We start from the raw sequence: 14,832 nt of genomic DNA, 5'->3' as shown, positions 1-14,832 counted from the left end.
CTTGTGTACCCAGGCCATTACATTGATCAAATCGCTTGTACCACTGTCTTGGTGACTGCTTCAAACTATATAGCGATTTCTTCAATCTGCAAACCCAAGTTTTGTTTCCAGCAACCCTATAATCATCTGGCTGAGTCTTGTAGATTTCCTCTTCCAAACTACCATGTGAAAACACGATTTGCACATCCAATTGAACTAGTTCAAAATCAAACTGTGCCACCAAGGTTAGCAAAATTAGAATGGAAGAATACTTACCATAGGAGAAAACACTTCACTGTAATCAAATCCTTCCATTTGAGTGTATCCCTTTACTACCAACCTAACCTTGTGCCGAACATCTTCTCTATTAGGAAATCTTTCTTCTTTGCATACACCCATTTGCACCCAATCGCCTTCTTGTAGGGATCGATTTCATCATTCATGGCCGGTTTCCATGATTCACAATTTGAACTCTAACTACTTCTTTAGTAGAGTAAGAATATCAACATCTATGATTGGAAGGGCATAAGCCACTATATTAGCGAAACGAACAGGCTTACGAATTTCTCGTCTTGGCCTATTGTATGCAATCAATTCCTGTTGCTGAGGAGATTCTTGGGGTAAAATCTCCTTTTCATCAATAGTATCCACATTAGTCACTCAGAATCACTTTCTGTCTTGTGGACATATCTGGTTCAACTGTGTTTCAAACTCCACCTGCTGCTGAGTATGCTCACACACATATGCCACAACTTGAGCATTTCTGAATGTATCTCCTGTACGACTGCAGCTACGTTCCAATAAATGTACTACCATTATAGTAATACAAGTTGTTTCTCCTTCGCCTTTCATTCCACAAGAGCGTCTAAAGAAACTTTTAGAATTCATCTCGCATATTCACCGTGAAGCCTTTAGATTCCAAGGCTCCCAAAGAGATGAGATTCTTTTTCAACTTGGTACATAACGAAATCTGTCAGGGTTCTAGTTGAGCCATCATGATTCTTCAACCGAATTAACCTATCCCATTTGTTTTACAAGCATCATCATGCCCATATAAACAACTCCATCACGTTCTTCAAAATTAAAGAACCAGTCCTGGTGAGGACACTATGATAGGTACTACTGAATCCATAAATCCCTCATTTGATCCAGAGGTGGATGGCAGGCTAACTAGACAGAAATCTGACTCATCCTCTTCACGCTCAATAACGCATGCATCAGAAGTAGCTTTGCCTCTTTCTTTTGCAACTTCGGACAATCTTTTTCCAATGCCCTTTCTCACGACAAAAGGCACATGATCCCAACTGAGTTTTCCCTTCGAACGAGATTCTTCCTCTTCTTCATTCTTACGACTCTGACTCCACCCTCCTGCTACAAGGGCTTCTGCTGACTATCTCTATTCTCCTTCTGATCCTTCTTCGAATTTCATGATTGGACAGAGCAGAACAAACTTCTTCAAAGGACAATTTTTCTTCCATAAAGAAGTGTAATACTAAGATAGTCCAACTCATCTGGAAGGATCCAATTAACAACATAGCCTTATGCTCATCTTTGAATGTTTCATCCAAATTTAACAAATCAGCAATTAATCTGTTAAATGTATCAATATGGCTAAGATATCGTACCTGGTTCTAACTGAAGACGAAACAGTCTTTCATCAAATAGAGCCGATTCTATTACTTCTCTTATGTATTTGTTTCCAGCGCCTTCCATAACTTATTGGCAGACGGCTTTTCATGAATGGATATTTCTGCTCTCTACAAAGACATGAGCGAATCATCCCACACGCTTTTACATTTAACCTCACCCAGTCTTTCTCAAAGACATCTTCTGGTTTTTCCTCCTCCAGAACGATATCTAGATCTTGTGATACAAGCTATCCATTACCTCACTCTGCCACAAGCCAAAATATTTTGGCCATCAAATTTTTCAACATCAATTTTTGCATTTGAAACCGTTATCATTTTACTGGTGCGGATGGTGGTGCCGCGAAAGTGATGCCTCGGACGATGAATCCTCGGACAATGACGCCATTTATGCCTTACTCAACTGGCTTGGTAAACAAAGTTCCCAATAACCAAGCTCCACAAATTATTATATTCAATATGCTAACCAACAAATCAACAATAGCCTAGGTAGTAGTAAGTGCTGAAATGATTAAATACGCACCAGGAAAATTCCCAGGAAACAATGGAGGGGCACAAATGGTCCCACTTAAAATCCAGTCTCCTTAGACTTTTATCGTTTTTTGACAGAATTTTCCTAGACATGCATATAACCATACAAATAGCTACTCACTGTCCTAAACCTAGGCTCTGATACCACTGTTATGAACGGAAACATAAACTCTAACGCTAGCTATTGAATATAATAATAACAAGTAGTAAAGCATAAATAAATAGCCAAAATAAATGCAAAAATAAAGAATACCAGGAATTAACGAGGTTCGGTATTGAAACCTACGTCCTCGGGCGCTGCAAAAGAAAACTCCACTATCTCCAAACAATATTACAAACTTTTGGGCAATACAACAAATACCCAAAACAAAGGGGAGATACAACAAAACTTGCAAACTAAAGGGTCCTTAAAGAAAGAACCCTAAACAAAAGAAGTATAATGGAATTACAACTTGGGATACAATTAACATTGATTTAGGTCCTTATATATAGGCCCCAAAAGTTTCCCACTTTTCATTCCTTTTCAATGTGGGACAAACTAACTCATTTTGGCCTATTACATATAAGTCCCTAAACCTTTCTCCATTATCACTTCTACCCCATGTGATTTTGCTAAAAGCCATTTTTCAACAAGCTCCCACCATTCATACAAAACAATCTCAGCTTGAGTGCTGGCATTCATAGGTGCAGGTGACTCTTCCTTACGAAGAGCACAGTCAAGATCAATACACCCTAAATGAAGAAGGACAACCTCTCTCCACTTTTTGTAGTTGTCACCACTTAAATAAGCAACTTTGTCCTCAACCATCATCGAAGTTTGATCAAGTGTAGGTATATCAATAATTATGCTTATTAAATAAATTATGAAGCACAAACCATCAACAAAAATTATAAGTTTACCAATGTAAAACGAATAACTAATTTTAAATGAATCGACATATCATAAAATCTCCCTGAGGGTAAAGACATTACATATTATGATTTATTATCCTTTAATGATGAAACTAAAAATTATTTATATTTCATAATACCTATGGACTAATTAAGAAATAAAAATAATTTCTATTTCATCCTAATTAATCATGAAAATATAGCATTCCCCGTGGGTAAAATGATTATATTAACATGACTAACTACAAAATGATGTCATTAACTTTAATATGTTCATAATTAATATTACTTAATGCATATATTATCATAACTAGATGTTGTGGCCACTCTAAATTAATCAAATATATACGATCATAAGACATCACAAAATGACATAATCTATTATTGCACATAACACAAAATAATATAAATTAAACAAGAATAGTTCATTATTCATGCATAAAAGACCCACACGTGCCATGACAACCGCATACGATCCATCACGCCCCTCTAGAAACCCACTCACGCGCCAAGATCAAAATCAGGTTAACTTTGACTGTTGATCATTAAATTTAACAGTTGATTGTTAACTTTGGCCATTAACTTTGATCGTTGACCGTTGTCTTTGACCGTCAACTCTAACTAGGTTGGTTGACTTGGTCTGGTCTCGGGTCAAGTTGTCCCGATTCAATTCCGGGTCGAGTCGGGTCATGTCAGTCCAACATAATCTTGGTCCGAGTCGGCTTGACCCGGTTTGACTCTTAAAGGGTTGGATTCGCCAATTTAAGTGGATTGGATTGTATGAGATTGGCTAACCGAGACGGGCTGACCAATTTAAAGAAATTGGGCTTAATGAGACGGGCTGACCAATTTAAAGAAATTGGGCTTAATGAGATGGATTGACCAATTTAAGAGACTTGGGCTTACACATTTTTAATTGATCAATTGGGCTTTGCACTTTATTTCTCAATATAATAGTATTGGGCTAACTTTAATGGATTGGGTTTTGGGTTAGTAAAGCCCAATAAATTGACCCGTTCTCTGAAAATTCCAGCCACCATTTTCATGGCTGCAGAGGCTGATTCTGGCCAAATTTCCGGTGACTTATGGGTTGAAAATTTGGCATGGACTGATGTTCTCCACACACATGAACTATATCAATTTCAATTTATATTCATCAATTGCAAAATCCATCAAATTGCACCCAAAACCATACTTTATCGTGCTAAATTTATATATTCTAAATACCACAATAACCATGTCAGGCAGAGATTATAAATTGGCTCTGATACCAAATATAAGATTTCAATTTATACAATCAACATGTATACAATTGCAAAATCTCAATTCATATATATGTTCATAAGTATTTATGAACACAGCGGAAGCAAATCAATACTATTAACCTCCTGCCATAGCAAATTGTTGTGGATCGTCTCTTGGTCTTCACAATTTTGTCTTCTCACAGTATGCAGGTTCTTCCCATTCAATGTGATTTTACAGTACGATGGTTTTGGGATAAAAAAAAATAAATCGCTTGACTTGGGGACATGTAATTGCTCCCTTTTATGCATTTATCTGTCTTTCCATCAAAGACAACTAACTGTCAAGGGATAATCGCTGCAGTTTAAAAAATATTGTGAAATTACAAATAAAAGTTTTGGACCTAATAGTAAATATGGATAATTAGAATTTTAATTAAATTAAAAATTCTAACACACAAGAACCAACAGCAAAGGCTGGTCACCAGAAAAGCAGTAGCAGGGGCTGGGCAAATAACCCAGACAAGAAACACAAGCCAATGGCAGAAGGGAAAAACCAGGCAGCATACTCCCAGGTGACAGGCCACGCAACCTGCAAATCTCCTGCACTTATACCAACCCCCAGAGTCAACACAACTCATCAAGCGACAATCACCCAAGAGCCCATCCACAAAGGACATTCGCCACAAGCTCCGAGTCTTCCTCCACATGTTGTCTCTGGAAAGGAGAATATTGCAGTCCTCCACGATACACTTTTTAGAGCTGAATAACATCAAGACAGTTGCCTCCAGGAAACTGTTAAACATGATAAGACCTGCGAGGCCAGCAACAGAGGTACCTATAAAAATAACAAATCAAGTTAACCTGCCCAGACTCCCTTCTATCCAAATCATAGGCCAAATCGTCCTCTTTTTGCCCAGCACCATTCCACTGCCTCCCCTTAAGATGCCACCAGGGAAACCACCTATCGCCAGCACTTCCCACCCAAAGCCTACACAGAAAAAAAAAAACCGTATAACTCAATCACCATTCCTTATGCAGCTTTCAGGCAGATCCCGAGCTGACGGACTCTATCATTGTCCTTGAAGGTCAGGCTACAAAGTCTAAGCTGAACAGCCTCAAAGATTAACTTCTCCACACAGCTTCGACTCCTCCACTGACGTTTGAACAGTCTAAGATTACGCTCTTGCCAAATAGTATAATGAAATAAATTCGTGAAAGCATAACATATAAATTAATACTACCATGAAACTTATTACGACTTGGTGAATCATAATTGGCCCCCTCCATAATTCTTCCATTTGAAGTTGTAAATGGATGCCTAAAAATGTGATACCAAATCATAAGTTAACAAATACAAACTTTACCTCCACCGATCCAACTATACCATTCTCATATGCTATAAAATATTCATATTAGTATATTTAAAGCAATGTTGTAAGTATATATCCTCTGCTGCTGCCCAATAATTGATGGTTGTAACACCATGATTTGATTAGCAGAATACTCGTTTGGTAAGTGATTCTGGATCTATATATTAATTCATCAACCTTCAAAAGTGAAAGAAAATAAATTGGTTAGTTCAAACACAGCTTAAAACATGCAAGAAAATCCAGGAGAAAAATTCACTTTAAATTGAAAAAATGCTGAACTTTAAAGCTCATCTACATCATTAGAAATTGGTTTTGGCCACCTAGATGCACCTAGGTCTTGAGGAATCGGTGTCGCCAACGGGTTCACTTGCACAATGGGATAGAAATGACAGCCATTTTCTTGAAGCTCACCAATGTTCTTCTTTTAGGTTGCAACATACGAGGTGCAAATCGATGTCAAAGTAGACTATACTCACATAGCGGGCTCATTTTTGCCAAAGTGAGCAACTCTGAATTTTCTGATACAAAATCATTTAGGCAAACGTTGTGCTCCAATCGCCATTTTCCTTTCTGGTATCCTCGAGTTTCCAAGAGTAAAACTCACACCATCATTAAAAAAAAAAAAAAAAAAGAATACTCGAAGATCTAGTCCCAAAGTATTGGTGTGTTATCTTAATGTCTCTGTTCTGGAGGGTGAAAATTCCATTTCTTTCTCTAATTTTGTGTTTCCATAGTTAAGTCTCATTCTGAGATAAGTTTCTTTCCGGGAGAGCGGGATATGAAACAACACTCCTATACAATTTCGAGAGATCCACCAGCTAAACTAGTTATACCCACGACTTATATAACCCAGAAGATCAATCTTATGCAATAAGTAGAATGTCAATTTAGTAATTTAATTTGAGTTTTGTTGTGATTTCTGCAGGTGGCTCTTGTAAACATGGTGAATGAGCCACAGCTAACATTCCCAATAGGGAAACAGGGTAGAAGTTAGCTGAAGGTGACGCTCATGCAACCTTGGGAGAAGAATTTTTTTATCAGTGCAAGACAGATCATGTACGCAAACCTCATATTAACTTATTTAATTAAGAAATTAGCAATTAACAATATATAGAAAGCAAGGTTTTTTTTTATTTTTTATTTTTTTTTCTCTAATAAGATTTTCTAATTCTTGGTCTCAAATATGGTATTCACTATGCTTAACTATGTTTATTCTTAGAGGGGTTTTCTAATATTTCGGAAAATCACTTGGTGCTTTAGATTTATAATCTTTCAATAGGAATATGAAATTAACAAACAATGATATTTTAATTTTTTAAGACTTTTTTGGTAAAAAAAAAAAGCTCTCTTTTTTCTTCTTCCCCTCTGGTAAGAATATTAAGATTTTTCTTTCTTCTTCTATCTCTAGATCACCAAAATTGTCATTAAATTAAAAAAAAATACAAATAAAAATAAATGCTTCCAGAAACTCTGTGCTACCAATATGTTTTTTTTATGAAGTTTTTATTTCAATACCTTGAATTGGCTCTTAAATTACAAGCAAACTTCCCACAAGAATAAATAAATCCACCCTTAGATGGATATCGCTCTACCATTTGATTAATAGTTGGTAAATTTAAAGAAACAATATTTTATTTTTCGTCATAACTTTTAGCTACATATGAGATGACTATTTAAAGAGTTTCAAACTATTTATACCAGCTTTTTTTTAAATCTATGTGATATAAAAATTGATGAGGTAAATATTATTAAACAACATGAAATTTATATAATAGTTTAACATCAGTTTGCATGAAATATATGAATTAGTTAAAAATAAAAATAAACACTTTAAAATACAAAGTGATCCCCTTTATAGTCTCATCAATCATTTGTGATCGTTCAATTAACTCGTAAATACTTGTTTGAATAACTTGTTCGAATAAAAATATACACCAACTTTCCAATTCATGCTCTAAAAAACAAATAACATCCATTTAATTTAGCATTTGAAGAAAATGTAGTTGAAGATAACTAAAACTGAATTTTTCTGTATGAATGAAATAAATGTACAAAAACAGAACGATTTATCTTTTATAGACCAATACAAAACTCACCGTTTAGTCACACTTTTAACTTTACAAAATTATAGGTTATATTATATATATATATGTTTATTATTTATATATAAATTATTATCATTCTATATTAATCATAAATTAATATGTTTAATATTTTATTAATTATACAAAATTATAGTTATCATATTATACTATCATTACTGTCTACATATATATTTTGTATAAACACCTATAAATTCATAGTGTATGAGAGTCTATTGTAATATATGATCAATACATTGTGATTAATTTGTTATATATATAATGTGTAATTTATATACAAAATATTATCATACATATTTAATCATAAATTAAATATGTTTAATATGTTATTAAATTATCAAAATTATAGGTTATCATATATATATTATCATTATTGTCTGGATTATATTTTGTATTAACACTTATAAATTCATAGTGGTATGAGAGTTTGTTGTAATATAGATGATTAATACATACTGTGATTATTTGTTTATATATTATATATATATATTATATATATATTATATATATATATAATATATATATATATATGGTTCAAGCCGGTAAAGATGATGAGGCGACTATTAGGCATTTCCAGCTTTATGCATGTAGTTGATCCAGTTACCTCGGGCAGGTAACCTAGGGAGTTAGTTTTAGGCTCTCCTGAGAGAGGGTTAGCATTAGAGGTGTTCGGTTTCGGGTACCCTGCATTTTTTGAAGGAACCGAAACCGACGGTTCCTTGAAATTTGGAACCGTCAGTTCCGGTTCCTAGGTACCCAAAGCTGGAACCTGTAACAATGGTTCCGGTTCTGGGTACCCTGTAAAATTCGTGACCCCCCAAAAGTTTTTAAAATGGCAAGAAAACCCTTAAAAACTTACAAATATCCCTCACCTAACACTTGTTAACAAAAATAAAATCACAAATTATAAATTCAAAATTACAAACTCCATTATTTTGTAAAGATAGATTCTCAAAAGTCAAACCAACTTATTTTAAATGTTATGAAATATAAATATAAATGTATTTACATTATTTTTTCTACAAAAGTTTTTATTAACCCCCCTACTCTTTAATTTTATTTTATATAGTCTTGGTTCCCTGTTCCGGTTCCTAACTATAGGAACCGGAACCGCAGAGTAACGGTTCCAAAAATTTGGAACCGAAACCTACCCGTTGACGGCCGGTTCCAGGTAGGAACCGGAACCAGAACCAAACCTTGGGTACTCGCTGATTCCGGTTCCAGTTCCAATCGGTTTTTTTGAACACCCCTAGTTAGCACATACCATAGTGCACCAGGTCCCCAGGTACGGGGAGACAGCAAAATTGGGAGTTGTCTTTTATATTATATATATATATATATATATATTGTGTAATTATGTATATACAAAATTATTATCATACATATATTAATCATAGATTAAATATGTTTAATATGTTATTAAATTATCAAAATTATAAGTAAACATATATATATTATCATTACTGTCTACATATATATTTTGTATCAACACCCATAAATTCATAGTGGTATGAGGGTTTATTGTAATATATGATCAATACAAATGTGTGATTAATTTAGGTTTAATTAAGCTATTATGTTATTAAATTTGTGATGTTATATATCATTTGATTATACAATATGTTATGTTCATAAATTTACCATATTATATTTAATTAAACAATTATATTATTAAAATTGTCATGCTATATATCATTTGATTATACAATATGTTATATTCATCAATTTACCATACTATATTTAATTAAGTTATTATGTTATTGAATTTGTCATGCTATACATCACTTGATTATACAATATGTTATGTTCATCAATTTACCATACTATATTTATTATTTATTAATTGAAATACTATCTCATAGTATCTAATTATTGATTACATTTAGAAAAATATGAAGCTATTATGTTATTAGATTTACTATGTTATATATTACTTGATTATACAATCTATTGTGTTATTAAATTTTTCATGCTATGTATCATAATAATTTATTGTTTTTTAATTAAAATGCTATATAGTTATATATTTAATTATTGATGACATTTGAAAAAAAAAAAATCTAAACATATTATATATATAAGAAAAACAAAAGCATCATAATATTTTATTATTGATTATCATTAAAAAAAATTCATTCAAACTAAACCAAACATAATATAAAAAAGAAAAAATATAAATATATATAATAATGTATACCATGTTTTTCGAACATAAACTAACGAATAATTAAACAGCTTGTTCACGAACGGATGGATCAGTTAGTCGAACGTATTATATTCGCGAACATAATCGAACGAACATCCTATTTTCGAACTCAAATCGAACAAATTATCAAACGAACATCAAACTGTTAGCGAACAGTTTCTTATCGAGTCGAGTCGAACAGTTATCAAATGAACATTGAGTTGTTCGCGAACAACTCGATTCGTTTGCAACCCTAATCCAAATTAGAGGTGTGAATTGAAAACTAACCACAAAGTGGAAAGAACAACTCGATTCGTTTGCAACCCTAATCCAAATTAGAGGTGTGAATTGAAAACTAACCACAAAGTGGAAAGTGTCTTACCAATTAGCCTAATCTAATCTTAATCTATCAAAATCCAAACATATATCCTTAGATGGATATCGCTCTACCATTTGATTAATAGTTGATAAATTGAAAGAAACAATATTTTTATTTTAAGTAAATAACTTTTAGCTACATATGAGATGACAAGTTTAAAGAGTTTCAAACTATTTATACCAGCTTTTTTTTTTTTAATCTATGTGATCTAAAAATTGATGAGGTAAAAATTATTAAACAACATGAAATTTATATAATAGATTAACATCAGTTTGCATGAAATATATGAATTAGTTAAAAAAAAAGAAAAAAAAAAACTTTAAAATACAATAAGTGATCCCCTTTATAGTCTCATCAAGATAATATTATTTAGTCCAAATTGGAGGTGTGAATTAAAAACTAACCACAAAGTGGAAAGTGTCTTACCAATTAGCCTAATCTAATCGTAATCTATCAAAATCCAAACACATATCATTTTTTTTTTTTTTTTTTTTTTGTGATCGAGGGTATTCGACCCAGCTTACGCGCACCTCAACTAATTCTTCGAGACCCCTAGAACTGTCGATCGGATAAAAATTTTAGTGGCTACCACTATTAGAGCATATCTCGTTTTCTTTCCCAAAAATCAAAATCAAGATCTCCTATTTAATGAATTTCGATAAAAAACCGGTGAAATTATAAGAAAATCGATTGATTTTGGAGAGGGAAAGAGCATTAGGGTTAGGGAGGTGGCTGGACCAGTGTGTTTGGCAATAAGGAAAAATAAAGAGAATGAAAGGAAAAAGATGAGCTAGTGCACGAGAATTTCTTAAGTAATTAATTTTGGTGCATAATAATTATAAAACATATACTGCTTAAAAAAGTTGGTTTATCAAATTATATGACAGTTACCATTAGAGGTTCCATTCTACTAAGGCCAAATGCAGTCACAAATTTGCTCCGTTTTCCTTTCTCAAATGGCGATGTCTACTTCACTTAAAAAGAAAAAGGAAACACGAATGTCCTTCCAATCACCAGGGATATGCGTCTTCCAGAAGAAACAATCTTAAATGTAAACTATGAATCTAACATCATCCATCCAGTAACTAAAATGATAAAATATCAAAGCTTTTAGGCAGGAATTGAAGGAACCAACCTTCACAATACCACCTGCTTGATCACTCTATGGAACTGGCAATCCAGCTTTTCTGTTATTTCAATCCAACACAAGTGGTTTACTCAAATAAAAAAATGAGTCTACCCAATACATCAACTGATGAGTAGACAGAAATAGATTACTAGTCTTATCACCTCTTCAAAGCTTGAATTAAATCTAATGAATTCTCTACAATTTTACACTTCACTTACAAATGGATCCATAACCATAGCTTAAAACATGCAAGAAAATTCAGGAGAAAAATTCGCTTTTAAATTTTAAAAATGCTTAACTTTAATGCTCATCTAAATCATCAGAAATTGGCTTTGGCCACCTAGATCCACTTAAGGTCTTGAGGAACAATGGGATAGAAATGACAGTCATTTTCTTGAAGCTCACCAATGTCTTCCAATGTTTTTCTTTGTAGGTTGCAAATCGATGTCTTAGTAGACAATATTCACATCAATAGGGTGGAAAGCTAACATTCTTATATCTGAAGGCGGGCTCATTTTTTGCCAATCTGAGCAACACTGAATTTTCTGATACAAAATCATTTAGGCAATCTTCGTTCTCCAATTGCCTTTTCCTTTCTCGTAATCCTCAAGTTTACAAAGAGTAAATCTCACACATCATCAACTCGAATATTTGTAAGAGTAATGTTAAGTCCACAACCTAATTTTACAACCTTCGACATGACAGCTCACAATTGATCAGTTTGCAGATAGATCTCACATGTCTATTTACGAGTTGCCATGTTGTGGGAGGTATAAGAGAAGATTATTAGATTGGGTTGTGAACCTAGCATTACAGTATCTACAGGCTCCATCCGCAAAGTCCAAGATATCGAAATTCAGGAGATATTTCATCATTAGTTAAAAATGCAGGAGATATTGCATCATCAGATAGCTCAATGATGCGGATTTCATTTCATTGTAATCATCTAACCATGTATTTGCAACAGCAAAATCTTTTTTTCCATGCACCAGTATTCAACTCCTAGGGCGTAAGAACTTCTAATTATTCTCTCCATTTAGCATCCTCAGAACAAAAAATCTTCGCAACTAGTAAACCAAGGGATAGGACCAAGATTAATCCACTAAAACCTCAGGGGTGATTAAGTATTTTTCTCGATTTACTTACGTATTGGTTGGTTTAGGTTTTAAAAAAATATTCAAATACCACCTTGGACCGTGATGCTGTTACAATTTCCGGCAATAATGAAAGATAAAATTGTCTTTTTTCCATTTTTAATAAAAAAATAATAACTAAGAAGTTGATGATGTGTAGCTTTGAATTACTTAAAATAAAAATAAGAATGACATAAAGTTATAAACCATATATATATACACCAACTTAAACTAACGGTTAAGTAAACTTTCAGTGATCGTTCCCATTAGGAATCAAAGTGAATCAAATTCACAACCGTTTAAATAATATCTCAAAAGTCTATATTCAACAAATAGAGAGAGAGAGAGAGAGTAAGTTTTACCCAATGATTTGATGTATTGCAAAATTAAATATGATGGATAATAAAATAATCAACCCACAGATACGCAACAATAACTTAATTCTATCGATATGGATTTGGTCTCGTTCAATTGCTCAACACAAAACCCTATTGCCGAAGTTTTCTTTTTTTGGTCTCTTCCTTTTTTAAACTATCAAAAATCAAAATAAGATTCAAGAAATAAAGACTTATTTGATTTGTGATTTAAAAAATAATTTAAAAACTAAAATACAATTCAAACTTTTTGAGTTGTATTTTAATATTTGAAAATATGTCTGATATAAAATCAAAAAATTGTTTTTAGATAAAAATGACTTTTAATCGTTTTCTAATTTTACACTAGTTTTTAGGATTATATTCGTACACTGTTTTTAAAAACAATTCTACTAATTTTTATCAAAGATAATTTCATAAGATTTATTTTATTATTATTATTATTATTTTTGTATCTTTTGATTTTAAAAAAAAAATCCATTTTATTTGAATTTTATATTAAACGAGAGTTTCAACTAATTACGCCGTAAGTGAATTATTGCTCTTTTTCTAATGTTTTTTTCGCTAATTAAAGAGTTATTCTTGTTGAGATATCTTAATCACATTGAATCAAAATAAATCCCTAAGAATTTGGAAAAAAAAAAAAAAAAAACTAAAAAAGTCAAAACGGAATTGATTATCTCGTTTTTTTTTTCCTTTTTATTCAAATTTTGGAAAAAAAAAAACTAAAAAAGTCAAAACGGAATTAATTATTACGTTTTTTTTTTTTTTAAATTCAAATTTTGGATTATTATAAGTTATGGGGACTACAAAGAAAATTTCGAGTTCATGTTAATCAGGAGTCTAGAGAATTGAACAGGATATAATCTCCCCTTGTTCTTTAGTTGCATTTAATATAAACTTCATTTTTCTCTCGGAGGGTTTCTGAACTTAATAACAAACATGTAATAAAATCCAGAGAAAAAAAAACACACCGAAATTAATTATCTCCGTACGTATGTGATGGTACAAGATTACTAGAATAGAATAAAAGATTGAAAATTTACCATAAAGCTTTGCCCTTCGCCTTTTCTTTGTTAATTTCTAGATTATTATGCAATGATTTTTGAGCTTTTCATATATAGAGTTACAAAAAATATAGACTAGAAATTTTTATGTTAATGACACTGAAGGAATATTAGATTAATGGAATTAGAGTAGTGTTGTTTTGAGATTCCTCCAAATCCAAGCATGGATTATAGCCGCTACAAAGGAGTTTCCAAAACTACTACGGAACAGACTTGAGTTAATATTGGTCTTGAGTTTGAGAACGATAATTAAACTGAATCAAACCAAATCTCTAATTGTTCCTTGAATATACCAATAATTCATGTCATTCCATCAAATTACGTATAACAGTAAACTTTCATGGTTCTCTCGAGGGTTTGTAAACTTGATGACAAATATGTTTACAATCTAGAAATATACGAAAGAGTTCCCAAGACTACAGAAGAAACGTAGAGTATAACTGAACTCAATAAGATTGAATCTCTACTATTCCTCAACTATATACCAATAAAAATCATGTCACTTGATGACAAATATGAACACAAAAAGCATCTCGAAAGAATTAGAAGTAGAAAATGCAAATCACTGTTTTGTTTTGGTAACAAATTGTTAGTAGTGAAAAAAAAAAGTATATTCCACCAAAGATATTTTGGTCCTATTTGGAATTAAATGTTGTGTAAAGTAAAAAGTTACCCATCAAAGTGTTTATTCCATGGAGTTGATAAGAAATACGTATATATTTTCAACATTGGACGGCTATGATTGAAAAAAAAGCCTTCCCCCTCTTGCCATAATTGAACAAATATAAATACAACCAATTTC

This window comes from Pistacia vera, unplaced genomic scaffold, assembly GCF_008641045.1.
Source record: "Pistacia vera cultivar Batoury unplaced genomic scaffold, PisVer_v2 Contig438, whole genome shotgun sequence".
Lineage (NCBI taxonomy): Eukaryota > Viridiplantae > Streptophyta > Magnoliopsida > Sapindales > Anacardiaceae > Pistacia > Pistacia vera.
This window is presented reverse-complemented; position numbering follows the sequence as displayed.